Source organism: Lepisma saccharinum, chromosome 3 (assembly GCF_977018435.1).
Source record: "Lepisma saccharinum chromosome 3, izLepSacc3.1, whole genome shotgun sequence".
In the NCBI taxonomy this organism is placed as follows: domain Eukaryota; kingdom Metazoa; phylum Arthropoda; class Insecta; order Zygentoma; family Lepismatidae; genus Lepisma; species Lepisma saccharinum.
The window spans coordinates 65,386,697-65,402,816 of NC_139231.1; positions in this window are offsets into that span (position 1 = coordinate 65,386,697).

The window sequence follows — 16,120 nt, forward strand, 5'->3', positions numbered from 1 at the left end:
TCACATTTTTCATTACAGAAATCCGAAAATAGTCACTCTTGTAGAAATAATGTAAGCTTTATAAAGTGTCAGGAAATCCTAAAATTTCCTGTCACGTGTCTCGGGATATCTACCTTCCCTTTCATTTGCAGGTCACCTCGGCGGCCAGTGGTCGGAGCTCCCACAATCCTGCTGTAAGTGGAACCACAGGCAAAAGATCCTGCTCATAGCCGCAATTCCTGCGCATCGTCCTCCCGCGTGGAGGGGAGAGGCATAGTGGATTATGTTACCTTATGGCCCGAGTTGAACCGATGGAGGGGAAGGTGTGAAGAGACTTTTGACTGAATGTTCTTTTCTTGTGGTCGCTGTATACCGAAGGTTCCAAGTTCAGAATCTGGGTATACCTTTGCGAGGGCCCTTCATCAACTCCATCGGAAGCTCTTGTCTAGTCTCACGACGGGCGCCCTACATGCTGGCAAGGGGAGCGGGAAAACGACTAATCCAGCGCTATGAGAAACACAGCAGCTTGTAGAACGAGTTGCACGTAGTAGTTCCTCCCCTCGATGTCGTAACTCTCGGCGCAACCACTGTTGTTTGGTTGGTCTGCGGCGTATTCAACGCTCCCCACTTCCTCTACCATCATGTAGGTCGCCCGCCGTAAGACTAGACAAGGCCTATAATTATAATTCAGCCTTGTCGTAGCTGTTATCCAGAAGTGGAAGAGAAGCAACGAGTACAAATACAGTGTCCTCCTGTGGACTGGGTGATCCCGAGAGCGGTTTATGCAGAAACGGACGGAAAGAAAGATGCTACGACGAATTACTTATAAATAACGTCCCATTATAACAGATGGTTTTGAAACACGCGGGTTGCACATGTCACGCAAGCCTCAAACAGTATTCCCGCCCCTCGCCTTCTGACGTAAGCGCGCAATGCTTTAGTTGTTAGGTTAGGCTTTTAACGTTTAGGTTTCCTAGCATAAATACACTCAAAATTTTTCGTCACTTCACCAAAAATATATTATTTATGCTACGAGTACTAAAACTAACAAGCCTAACTTAACAACGAAGGCATTTCGGCTGACGTTAGAAGGCGATGGGTACGAACGTTGTTTGAGGCTTGTGTGAAAAGTGAGACCCAAGTCAAGGTCAGGTCAGGCCAAGGTCAAGACCTACCAAGCGGCTTTCAGTTGGGTCATGCGTGGTCAACACGCTCTGCCCCATCGCCAGTTTTCTAGCTTTTGAACACCGAAATTTTAGAGCAACCACTGGAAATAAGGGCGCCGCAAAGGGGAGCCAGGGGAGCACTTGACCCTAGAGATATCTGGAAGTACTTCATATAAATCAAATAGTGAAAGTGTAACGTGAAAACATGGACGAGGAGTGTCGTGAAAGACAGTAGATTAAGTAGTCTACCTATGCAAATTATCTTAGTGCTGGGGATGATTTATAAGAATTATCTTAACTGGGGGAAATCCCCACTCCACTTTAAACACTGCTGCCCCCCCCCCTCATAAAAAAATCCTGCAGGCGGCCTTGACTGGAAATCGACCCTAGATTCCTCTTACTAAAGACGCACTTACCATTAGGCTACACGAGAGCTCGTCACCCTGGCAAAATATCCCTCTTACGGATTTTCAACACCCTTAGAAAAAATTTCTGACATTTACGCAACCCTTTTTACGGAATGAAAATCTTCGAAAGCTGCTGGAAATGTCTTTGACCCACCGCAAACATCTCTACTAACGATGACAAGATGGGGAGATCTGCCGTCTCCGTCTTCAACCAATCATGTACAGACACGCCATCGCTGTCTTCAGCCAATGGGAAGTAAATGAGGAGTTTAATTGAGGAACATGGGCTAAAAGGGAGCGAAGGAAAGAATTCCACCAGAAGCAAGGATTAGCGTCGGTGGCGAAGGCAGAGGAGGGGGGGCGGGGGAAAGAACCCTAAAACCGAACCGAATTGCAAGAAGTCGGTGCGCCGTGAAACAACAGAATTTTAATTAAAACTTGATGTTTCGCCTTCTTCGTTAACGATATGGAAATAAAACGGGCTCGTCCGCTTGATTAGGAGGATCGCAAAGACTTCTGGGTAATCAGCTTCGGATTACAGGGGCAGCGGGATTCAAAAAACATTTAAGAATGAGCGCAAGGTGGAAGAATAAAGGAGAGGAAGGGAATTCTTAAAAGTTGTGTAAGGCTAAAATATTTAACTCTTCAGTGTGCTTCGGTGCGGCAATATTTGAACCGACTAGAATGAAAACTCTCCAAATCTATATCACTCAAATTTTCAGGATATGCAAAAAAACTGTACCTGATAAACCGTGCAGTTATTTCTGAGAAAACGCATGGCTTAAATGACGTGCCACATAATCCCCTTCCCATTTGAAAATCTGGAGGTAATTCCAAAATGGCGGCTTTCAAGAAGGCTGCGATGCCTACCCATATCCGAAGTTTCATCGTCCTCCGTCAAGCTGTTTTCAAATTAAAAGGTTGGTGCTGGACTTTTGTCTCACCCTATACTTTGTATCAGGTGTAATGATAATTCTGGTAGCCGGACAATTGCGAAGACGGACAATTGCAGTGAACACAGTTAGAAGTGAAAGGGCAGGTAGACAATTGCGATGACATTTTAAATCTTCTATCAAATTGAAGGGTGTCCTTTAACGCGCTAGATGAACATGGGCTAGATCCAACAGACACCTTTTGAAGTCACCCGTTTCCTCATATCTGCGAACACACTTCCCAACTCTCTCGTCGATTTTAATATCACGTTTCTTCCTTTTCTGACTTTCTAGATTAAGTTCCATCCGCATGTACTTGATGTTGGTGTCTTCTGCTTGGCTCTTGAGGCAGGCCAGAACATCATGAATTTTTGGATGCGGTCTTCCAAGCCACCTATTTATTTTGTTCTTCCAACCTTCTACAGCATTATTAGTTCTGTGGCGCCTTTGGTTAGGTTAGGTTAGGTCCTGATCGTTGCAATTGTCCTACCATTAATTTGTAAAATGACCTTCACCGTCAAAATCATCGCAATTGTCCGTCATAGATTTGATAATTCTTACTGATATCAGTCATCATTTCGCCTCCACATTGAAACGCAATTAAATAACTCAAGAAGGGGGAACGGTCACACCATCCAATAGCACGTTCTGATTGAAAGAGTATCATTGACATGACGGATATTGAAACTAAACACTGTTTTCAGTAATAATTTCAACAAGTATGTCGCAGGTTGTGAGGGCGAAGTAATGAAATTTTCCAAATTTATTTTAAAATATTTTCAATAGTAGTCCAGACAGAGATCTCTTGATTTTAAGATTTCAAACTTTTTTGTGCAAGAATATTAATATACAAAGAAAAGTTTCATTCATTACTATTTAATTATTATGTTGATTACATTTTATTTGCAAAAAGGTTTCATTGACATATTTCGCTGTTACTTTCATGAGATATTCGAGATTTCGTTATTTCCAATAAGAGAAAATTCCTATCTTATTTTTTAAATGGATTTGCACGTTTTGATTAATTTGATAATGGCTACTACATCACAGTACGGCCTGGTGTTTTTTTTTCCATTTTGATGTTCCATAAGTTTGTAGTGTATGGAAATATTTATCCACGTAGTTACCATCGTTACAATTTGCTCTGGATTATTGTTTGTCATACCACTGTACGTTAAAGGCCTCCCCAATGGCGCAGTGATAGCGTCGTCGCCTTGTAACCCAGGGGTCCCGGATTCGATTCCCGGTGGAGGCACATACTGGTTCGGATTCCACTTTAAACTGTAGGTCCAGTCCCCATTAGCCTTACTGTGCACATAATGGATTCAAAAGACCAAATCAATCAATCACCGTACGTTAAATTTCGGTTTTCAAACCCATTCGTCTTATCATAACACTACTTCGTAAATTCAATCACTCTAATTTTACCGTAAGGCATGGAGCAATGGAGAAGCAAAATTATTATTATCATTATATAATAAAAATTCCAAAAAAAGGCGATATGACAAATTGTAATAACTGGAGAGGAATCACGCTGTTATCGGTCCCAAGTAAAATACTAACTAGGGTTATATTAAATCGCATTCAAGATAAACTAGAAGCCAAGATTAGGAGAGAGCAAGCAGGATTTCGTTCTAGTAGATCCTGCACAGATCAAATCTGTACATTAAGGATTATCATTGAGCAATGCATAGAATGGAATACTAGATTGTATACCATCTTTGTAGATTTTGAGAAAGCCTTTTATTCTATAACAAGGGAAAAAATGTGGCAAATATTACAGAAGTTTGGAATACCACTTAAGATAATAAGGATAGTTCAGGAGTCATATCGACAATACAAGAGTCAAGTTATTCATGAAGGAGATGTTACAGAACCCTTTGAAACAGAATCTGGAGTGAGGCAGGGATGTATTCTGTCGCCTCTTATTTTTCTTCTCGTAATAGATACAGTAATGAGGGAAACCGTAAAGGGAAAAAGAAGAGGAATGCAATGGGGCCTTATGGATAGATTAGAAGATTTAGATTTTGCCGATGATGTGTGTCTGTTGTCAGAATCTTATAGAGATGCAAAAACTAAATTGGAAGATCTGGTTGTGGAAGCTAAAAAATTCGGACTGACATTAAATAAATCAAAGACTAAAACAATGCGAATAAATGCAAGAATTAAAGATTATATTCAATTAGAAAATGAAATATTAGAAGATGTAGACAATTTTACCTACTTAGGAAGTGTAGTTGCAACAAATGGAGGAGCAGAACATGATGTAAAACAACGCATCAAGAAAGCAAATGGGGCATTTGTACAACTCTACCCAATATGGAAAAGTAGGATTATAACTACAGAAACAAAGTTAAAGATTTTTAGAAGCAATGTTAAATCAGTATTGCTGTATGGAGCAGAATCCTGGAAAGTCACAACTGAAATCACAAATAGATTACAAGTTTTCATTAACAGATGTCTCGGGAGAATATTAAATGTACATTGGCCAGACGTAATCACAAATCAAGAACTTTGGATACGAGCATCAGAAGACCAGATTAAAAACCAAATTAAAAGAAGAAAATGGAACTGGATAGGACACACACTAAGGAAAGCAGACAACACAATTGAAAAGCAAGCACTTTACTGGAAACCTCAAGGTGCTAGAAAAAGGGGAAGACCCAAAAGCTCATGGAGACGTACTGTTGAAGAAGAAGGAAAACAACAGGGGAAAAGTTGGAAAGAAATGAAGAAGATCGCATGCAACAGAGTGAGATGGAGACACTTCGTGGATGCCCTATGTTCCAATAGGAACGGAAGGAATTAAGTCAAGTAAGTCATTATTATTATTGGAGATGGATGTCGAATTTAACTACCTAACCTAACTCAACTTAGAAATTTCACATTGAAAGTCGAGGGGAAAGTGTGCCAACGCCTATGGTTCCATCGCCGCTGTTTCCTGACTTAAGCCTGAATCACACGGAACTGGATTTCCAGTAGGAATGCCCTAGTTGGCTCTGGACTATCCCATTTGTTAGTTTTCGTCTCACACGATACTTGTCACCGTACTTGTCCATAGACTTTTGTTTCCATAAGACATTGCGCAGAGCAGACAATCTGTAAAGATGGACGAGCAATTTGAAGAATGTTATAGGAGAATTACTGCTTTGTGCTTTTATTAAAAATTAAAAAAGAAAAGTATGGACTAGAGATTTGCTCGAGAAAATATGGCAATCAATGCGTACCGAACAAGCTTTCTAATTAACTGGGGTATGCATATTCATATATGAGGTTCGCAGGATTCATTCACAAACTTTTAAAAAATCAAACATTTAATTTGACACATGTAGTAAAAATAAGGATTTTCATTTTCGGCTAATCATATTTGTTACGTTCACATCTCATCGCTTTGCATAAATACCTAAATATTAATGAACTGAACACGAATGCACTGCACGTCATCTCTTGCCTTTTTTTTTATCGAGAAACTAACAAAAACAGTCAACACTTGGAAACCACAGACAATAAAACTCCCCTTTGCAAACTCACAGATTATCTTCACGTGGCCAAACTTTGTTTTGATTGGCTGTACCACAGAATCCAGTCGAGGAAAGCCAGTAGCAATTAGAACATGTCCTATTCCTCCAAACCAGTCAAGCAGCCAGCCAAGCAGTCATCACATCCGAGCAGGTAGCCAGTTCAGCGCCAACTAACTGGATATTCAGTTCCGTGTGATTCGGCCTTTAATCTGAGTCGGGTACTTAATTTCAAGTAGCTTCCTAAATGTTACCATTACGCCCGGCTAAGGTGACCTCATACCCCAGCGAAAATTTGAGCATTTTTCTTCGTCAAGCCTATGTGAGTGGATTAATTTTGATCACGATTATCTCTAGAATCAGCAACCGAGGAGCGAGAGGTTCTGAAATTTGCCATTTTAGCTTGCGTAGCACTTTTCATTGACAATTTTTTAAAGTGGAAATATTCTGATTAATTGGAATCTTTCGGTGGTGAAAATGTAACGTGACGATGAAAATCAGCATTTACCAAATTAATTTAATGGTACGGACGAGAGGAAACTACAAGATTTCAGTAGATCCAGTGGTTGACGACTTATCTCAATCTCATTTTACATTTGTCAACAAACCTAAACAAAATCGAGCTATCAGTTATTACTAGGGAAAGGATTTTAAGGTGCAGCACGTTTCCAAAAGTATAGATGTTTAAAAACCGATCGTTTGAGATATGTATTTTAGGACATGAAATCAAGTCAAATGAACACACTTCGTTGCACCTTTTTGCACCTTTTCGTGAGAGTAGCACATTTATACCCTTTTTACCCCATCCTTGATGATTCAGCACCTTTTCCCTTCCTTTTCTTTCATATTTTGTTAAATAATTTGAAAGAAAAATACATGATTTTCACTCTTCTTGAGCAGCTACATAAAATCCTCATTCATTCATTGTTTTCTGCCTAATTGGCAGGTTTTTCACTGCAATCTCCAGCTTTTCCTATTCTCTGCCTTACGCTTCGTAATAGCATACGACCTAGTTAATTTAATATCATCCATAAGCTGATATCTCTTTCTTCCACGGAGTTTTCCTCCTTCAACCATTCCCTCCAAGGCATCCCTTAGCAGGCAGTTCCTTCTTAGACAGTGTCCTAACCAGTTTCTTTTCCTCTTCTTGATGATCTCCAGTATAAATATTTTTTTCACCAACTCTTTTCAGTACGGCTTCGTTTCTTACCTTGTCCGTCCATTTTACACCCTCCATTTTTTGCCATGTCCACATTTCAAAAGCTTCGAGTCGTTTTTCTTCATTTCTTCTCAACGTCCAGGTTTCTGCGCCATATAATGCTACACTCCACACAAAACATTTCACTAATCTCTTCCTTAGACCTATGTCCAAGGGTCCACAAAAAACTAGTCTCATTTTGTAGAGCAGAGCAAGAGCTATAAAATGGTATAGGCCTAATATAAATTATATGTGGCTAATTACTCATTATGTTATTTGCTACAATATTGAATAACGAATGTTACTGTGACTGGTTTAGACCTGAAGCACGTTTTCGAAAACCTTTTCTTTTTCCTTTCCCGACCATAATTTTGCACCTTAAAATGCGTTCCCTAGTAATTACGATTATGCCATAATTTATTTATCAATATTTAATTTCAAGGGTACGTATGAATGAATGTATAAAATTTAAAAAATATATGAAGGTACTTTTAAGTAAAGTTGTGATCCGGGCATCGACTTGAATCTCACTAAGATTAAGAACCACTATTGTAGAAGAATATAAATAAGTACCAAGAATTAACGGTTTGAAAATGTGTGTAGTTTTGTGTTCCATTCTATGAAGCAATGCTTAAATATACACCGATGATAGACTGATAGAATTGTGTACAATTAAATGTTCTTGTACTATTGTAATTGAAACAGTTTCCGGTGCTTTCAAGTTACAAAGGCTTGAACAAAACTTGGTTGTTATTTGATATTTCTTGAGTAACCACAAAATTATTGAAAAAGCATTTGTTCAGTGTGTAGAGGAGAAACTCGGATTTTGTTCTGTTTCCAAAGAACTTTTGAGGAGAAAAGAATGACGCTTAGAGTTTCTTTTCTCAACGAGAGGAAAAGAGCGGGAGAAAAAGGTTGATTTCCTTTGTTCTCGCAAGCTCTTTTAAAACGGCTGTGTCAAAGCCACAACTTCCGCTGCGGATGAAAGGAACGGAGGGAGAGAGAAAAAGCAAATCACGTTTTGGACTTTTGCTCTTTTGTACCGTTCCAGATAGTCAGGAGCCGAACGTTCTGCAATGTGACATGAGGAAAGAGATGCTGCTGATTTTTTTGGTTCTTCCGCATCGAGAGGTTGCGTGGAACTTCCACGTGTGTCTGTGGAGAAATTATTTTCAGTCGAAGGTTTAATTATAATATACAAACTCGGTTCAACACATATATCTCAGTGTATTGCACAGTGACTTAAGTACATATAGTGTCATGTCTGTGTACCATGTAAGTCTCCACGTATTCTCGATCTTCGCCATAGTGGGAGTGATGCGATGAGTACCACGCTCCGGCAGCCTTTACTCTCTCAGGTACTTATTGATTAGAGTCTGAATGAGTCTCAAAGGGACATTGATGGAGAACTCCCACTTGAGGTTACCACCCCGGAAATCGAATCCCCGCTTGTCGCCCACTAGCGCGCCCCGTGCCCAGGAGTTTTCTTTAGGAGAGGGTGGCGGATCCGAAAAATGTAGATAAGAGAGAAGAACCGAAGTGCTGTGCGGTTGAATTAGCTTATTTGACTTTGCTTTTTATGCCAAGTTTGTCTAGTCGCAACGATGGGGATGAGTGATTGATGAAGGAACACTCAGAATGAACTACTATGGCCAGACTCTGGACCCCTAGCGTCATAGCAAACTGTGCTAACCATTCCGCCATAAAGGTCGGCGAAAGGCTGTTGGAGTATCGGATGTGACCACAAATTCTATGGTAATATTTCAGCTGGAGCTAAACATGCCATGCTAATTCTGTTTAGAAAATAATATATTTGTAAATTAAATGATACGTATTAGCAATTATACACTGTTATAAAAAATTTCACTTTTTTTCTGTCACAGAAAGGAATGTAGCTGTTTCTTACTAAAATTGACCTCCTGAACACGAATATGAACTACATTTTCTAAGATTGGCTCTTAATTTGAAGTTACGGCATAATTCATTTTACCCATAAGCAATGCATTGGCTCTGATTTTCAAGACAAGTATAATTCATGTTATGTAACATTTAATCATAAGCGTGAGCATATCTTAATAAATATATTAGGAGGCCAGGGAACACCTGCACCCCCTCTCCACCAGATAGCTGAGAAGAATTAATATAAACTAATCTAAATTTTGAAATTTTAGCGTGAAAACACAACAAACTCATTCATTTATACTTGGACAGAATCAAAATGTTTACGAATTTGAAAAATCGTCGACGTTATTTTCGTATCTTTTTATGGGTTCACATTTAAATATTTCATAGTTCGAAGGAGGGGAACATGCCCCCCTCCCCCCGTGGCTCCGAACAAATTCGCGCCGCCGAGAAGAAACTTTCTAGGTATTCTGTTTTCTATTCCGACTGCTCATATTGTCTTCCTCCTCCAAACACATCCTGTGATCGGTGACTACCTGTAGGTTTTTCATGCTATGACCACATAGCAAAATAATACACTACCCTCACGACGGTAATTGAACGAGAGTCTCGAACGTTGGTGTGTGTATGTAATAAACGAAGTGCAGAGGTTAAAAGTCCAGTCACCAATAACATTTCCACTGTCTGCTTTCTGATAAATCAAATGGCCTAACGCCCACTCCAGTGCGCCTATACTGCTTTTCCGGATTCTCTGGAGTAGCGACGCGCAGAGGGGAAAGCTTGTGGGCGGGGCCAGACTAGGTGAGGAAGGGTGCGGGATGAAAGCAACGAAGTGCTGCGCGGTGTAACGGCCGTAAAGCAAAACGCTTTCTGCTGCCAATTTCTTCTTTTATTCTTAACAATGGCCAGTGTATTGTTTTACACAAATAACAAATAATATTGCACGTTTATTTGTCTTTTGATGCTACGAAGAACAGAAAAAAATTAAAACAAATTTAAACATACATTTTCAAAAAACATGCAAATAACCACAAACTATGAAACATCATGTATCAAAATATGTTTTAAACAAGTCTGAAAAACATGTTTCAAACACTTTGTTTTAAACATTTGTAAAAAAAACCGAAGCCATATGTTTTAAACTTTCCAAACAAGTTGTCCTCGAACACATTCAACACTATGAGGCGCTCTCCTGAATGCAGAGTTCCCCTAGACTTGCGAGCTGACATGTTTACTACGGAACTACTGGACCGCGAATGAGCCCCCTCCCGTGGATGCCCCTCCCCTCCGCGCGTTCATTGGACGAGGCGCACACCCTTCAACATGCGCACAGAACGCGTTCGCGTTTTCTTACTCCAGAGAATCCGGGAAAGGAATATAGCTGAAACGTACAGAAGCGGCTTCGGGAATTTCCGTGGAATGTTTCTACACTCTGTCCCAGAAGTCTTTGGAGAAGGCAAACGAAAGCAAGTCCTCCGCGAAAGTGGTGGCACAAGAGAACCAGGTCAATTCATACGTGAGAGGGAAAGGGATCGCATGGATGGGAAACGGGACCGCAACTAACAGTCGTTTGCAGCATAGTATCCGCGCATTCGCTTCCTCCCCTTGATTTACCGTTATGCGTGGCCTTGCTCCACAGATTCCCGTGAAAAAGTGTAGTTCTGACATTGCTTGTAGAGGTAATCAAGAGGCAAATGCTATGCTTTGTAACGAACCTGAGAGTTTAAGGTTTTATATTTGTAAGAAGTTAAGATTTTTTAAATGTTTGTTACTTCAAATAATGTGCACGTTGTCACAGACAATTATAGTTAGATTGATACAGTTGTAGTTGGAACTTTTATATATGTTTATAAATACGTCAAAATCTGTTCGTGTTGACGTCACTTTCTCATCTCAGCAGAGGAAGTGAACCAACCTGAATGTTTCTCACCTGACGACAGACTGAGTTTGAAAAACAGGTGAAGGTGAAGAATCAATAAGAACTTGGAAACGGAGAGAATTCAAGTATAGATTTTGGGTTTTCGAGTTTTCTTCTTGACGATAAGTTGAAAGTAAGCAATTAATTATGTTCTTTGACTTTCGCTATATGTGAGGGAATTGCCCAACGTTAGTATTGAATGTTTTAGTGTTTTACTGGTAAGTGATTATGAAATATACAATTGCATATATAATTGCAATGCTCTTTTAATTTAATGATGGATTGATTTGCTTTATTTTATCTCGCTTCTTGTGCCACTTTTGGTTAATTTGCAAAGATGGGGATGAGTGATGATATGATGAATTTGATGAATGGACACTCACAAACATCCATGCCCAGGCCAGGATTCGAACCCGGCACTCTTGGCGTCGTAGAGCGAAGTGCCAACCACTCCGGCACGGGAGGCGGCTCTGCGTGTTCGAAACGAGGCAGCAAACACATCATGTTTACATTTGCTCGTTCGTGGATTTCCCATATCTCACGTGTCCCTTGCAATTGTTGATATCGCATGATACACGAAACACTACGTGGTGATGTGGTTAGCACCGTTCGCTACGGCGGCAGGTATCTCGGGTTTAAATCCTGGTCTAGACATTGGTGTCATTTGTTATTTCATCATATCATCCTCATCTTCGCGATTAGCCAAATGTGGCAGAAAAACGAATTAAAATAAACCAAATCAATCAATCAATTATGGAGATATTTTAGAATGAGCAATCTTGAATTTCAGTATGCCCGTTATTTGTCTTGGTCAGTTTATAAATACTGTCAATGCTTCCTTCTTACAACATCGCAAGTATCATTAATGTTTTGGATTTTGCTCAGGCAAGACTCCCAAGTTTTTGTTTTCAAGTCGTCTCTCTTAACGAGGAAAGCTAGTGGCAACCCTGCCACGCGCCCCTGGTAGTTATGTCAGAGCAAGCGTTTGCTGTGTTGGGTTGCATACGTACAGGATAGATTTTAAGCGCTTATAGCGCAGAAACTAAGCGCTTACGAGGTAAAGTTTATAGGGAAAAGTTACTTGTTTTTATGATATCTACCAGCACTCAAGCGTTGTTGAAAGAGTTTTGCGACACCCTGTATATATATATATATATATATATATATATATATATATATATATATATATATATATATATACAAATATCGCAATGATGTATTGCCAACACGATATATATCGCCAAATACCTTGACGATATATGGCCGACACGATATTTATCGCCAAACTATCGTGACGATATATCAGCGACACGATATTTATCGCCAAACTATCGTGACGATATATCAGCGACACGATATATATCGCCAAACTATCGTGACGATATATCAGCGACACGATATTTATCACCAAACTATCGTGACGATATATCAGCGACACGATATATATCGCCAAACTATCGTGACGATATATCAGCGACACGATATATATCGCCAAACTATCGTGACGATATATCAGCGACACGATATATATCGCCAAACTATCGTGACGATATATCAGCGACACGATATATATCGCCAAAATATCGTGACGATATATCAGCGACACGATATTTATCGCCAAACTATCGTGACGATATATCAGCGACACGATATATATCGCCAAACTATCGTGACGATATATCAGCGACACGATATATATCGCCAAACTATCGTGACGATATATCAGCTACACGATATATATCGCCAAAATATCGTGACGATATATCAGCGACACGATATATATCGCCAAACTATCGTGACGATATATCAGCGACACGATATTTATCGCCAAACTATCGTGACGATATATCAGCGACACTATATTTATCGCCAAACTATCGTGACGATATATCAGCTACACGATATATATCGCCAAACTATCGTGACGTTATATCAGCGACACGATATTTATCGCCAAGATATCGTGACGATATATCGCCGACACGATATATTTAAATATATATCCAAAATATCGTGACAATATATCGTCTAGTTGATATCGCATGGAATGTTCCAGACACATGGAATGTTCCAGGCGACGTTTCGGAGCGTCACCATTCGCAGCGCTAGTGAGCGATAAGCTGAAAATGTCCGTGTTTCAATAAAAGTTTACAATGCAATTAAGTAAATTTTATAATCATCGCTTACAACTATTTTGAATTATAAATTTGAAGATCCGTCTCTAACAATACATTATATTTTCTGTTCTGGCTGATGTGTATGTTGTCTCCCCGATGGTGTATTGGTAACGTTGTCGCCTTGTAATCTAGGGTCCCGAGTTCGAAACCCGGTGGGGGCACAAGTGGTTCGGATCACACTTTAAACTATAGATCTAGTACCGGTTAGCCTTCCTGTGCATAAAGTGGATTTAAAACCAAAACTCAAACTCCGAACTCATGTGTATGTTAAGGAGAGCTACTTGGAGGAAAATATATTTATCGAACTATTTGTGTTACTGAAATCCAGTATTCGAATTGAACAATTCACTTTCATGAGAATGTGAAAATATCTGAAGTGCATCTCTATCTCTCTACATCTTGTTAGATTCGGAAGGGCTGAAATCACATAAGCATTCAATATTTATTGAACCAACTGGAACTGAATGCGAGACCTCTTCGTTTCATGTCAAAGACGTTAAGTACCTCAGGCGTACACCATGCAATGTATGTATGTATTGTGCTACACGCCAGGACGTTCTTTCGAGTGAGTATACATATATTCACAGCAGTATATGTATGCTCGTGCCGCGTGTGTGCAACAAGAAACGGTGGCGGGCGTTTTGAATTATTTATGAGAACGAAACGCTGTTAGTGGATTTGCGGGCACCGTACAGCGTATGGCAGTTCCACCTCCGAGGAGGATTTGCGAAGAAAATGTTGTCTCCGAGGGAAGGAAAGGAGGAAACGCGCACACGTTGCAAGTACACTTGAATCCGCCTTGTTAGTGATGTATAATTGAATCCCTTTCGGAATCGAGGACCACCTTTCACTACCTTGAATTTTCCAAACGAGGAAATGGAGGCGCTCCCGGGGATTCAATGGGGGAATCGGAGTGACGGAGCACGCCTGTCGCCTGCTGGAAGCGAAGACATTTCTTCCGCCGTTGTTCCTCTCGGGCTTAAAATTTCCCCCTTAGCGTCTTTGGATTCAAAAGCATGGCGGGATTACCATCCGGAGTGGATCGGTTCAGCAAAGTAGAGTTGTTAACTCAGAATCAGTCTTTGCAAGAAGCAGTTACTTTCTTTGATGTTTTTATTCGTTTATTTTATGTCGTTTTTCTGCCATTTTTGGCTAATTGTGACGATGAAAATCAATAGTGGTTAAGTAAGATGAGGTCAAACAATCATAAATAAATAGTACCGGGCTCAAAAGATTATAGTAGCTTGGGTCCAGGCGCCAGAACATCGTTTGCCTGCAGTAGCGTACGCATGGTTTCATCAGGGGGGGGCTGATTTAAAGCTTTCTCCAAATTCACATTACCATTCATTTATTATACTCTAATTAAATAATAATAATCATAATTAATTAATAATACTTATAATTTATTAATTAGTTGAATTACTATTAATAATTAATAGTAATAGTAATAATAGTAATATAGTATTTATGAAAGGAATAGAACGAAATTACTTTCTAGTCATTCGATTTTGACAAATTCTAGGAGCATTTTTTTGTTTCTTTGATATGAAATAATTGTCTAGTCAACGAGGTGAGACATTTTAAGTGTGAAGAAAATCCATAAAACAAAAAAAGAAAATAAATTGAAATAATCAACGTATGGAACTCATCCAAGGAGCTGCGGTGGTCTGGTCGATAGGGCGTCTGACAATCACGCGGGAGATCAGGGTTCGATTCCCGGAATTGGTTGGAATTTTTCAGCTCTTGTCCTCGCATAAATGTCCCCGATAATTCACATCTGGAATGTTTCGCTGTTCTTACCAACAAAACATTTTACAATAGTTAATGCTATTGTCGTTTGAAATCAGAAATTTAGACGTGCCAGTGTAAACAATGGAAAGGTGGAATGATGGCTGTGTATTCTTGTCCGCCTAGCTATACATTACCCTCTTACAACGAACCAAGAACTTTCTTTAGTTAATGCTCATTGTTCACACACACAATAAAAATACATGTTCATTGAATATTGATGCAGCTGAGATAGAGAACAATGTTTTTCTCTTTTAAATCAAAGGTGCTCTCATATTTTATTTTCAAATTCGTGTTTATTTTCAAGGCATTCACTCTGAAAGACGCGTGTGTTTGGAATGCTGTGCTTTTCTCCGTGCTGCATGGGAATAATAATTTAAATTATTATTATTAGTAGTAGTAGTAGTAGTAGTATTGTCGCAGATCTTTGACTGTGATAAATTGGCCATTTTAAATTTTCTTCACAGCATTTTTCATATTGTTTCAAAAGCTCAAGGGGGGGGTTAAACCCCGTAACTCCCCCTTGCGTACGCCACTGTTTGCCTGCAAGAATGCAGCTCAAGTAGCTGTAGGTCTAAGTATGAAATCTGGACTTATTTTACTGGAAACTCCCAATATATGCAAATGAAGTGGGTTTTTTTCCCCTGACGGTACGCAATTGTAGGTCTTATCGGCATTTTTTAAAAAATTGGAATAAAAATAACAATGTGTGTTGGTGTGCGTGTGTGTGTGTGTGTAACTGCATGGTTGCATTATCATTTATGATCATCTTACTATAATATTGTTTTTACATTGTTCACGTTGACCTACCGACTCCTGAGATCGCTATTGCATGTATCCAAGGATAATTATGTATATGTATAGAACAATTCGCCAGAAGGGTGTGTGTTTATGAATATCGATCAATCATCCTAGATATGCTTGACTCAACAGTAATGAACACAATTGTGTTTTACTAAAAATTAACAAAATATTAATATTCATGTATATACATGTATGAATATAGGTTTGTCGTGACGTACTTTTGACGTGCAATGATATATGGGTTACTCTTGTAATTGTGTGTTTGTGTTAGCTTAAGAGTGTAAGATTTGAAGCTCTTATTAATTTTACCATACCATAAATAGTGTTTCAG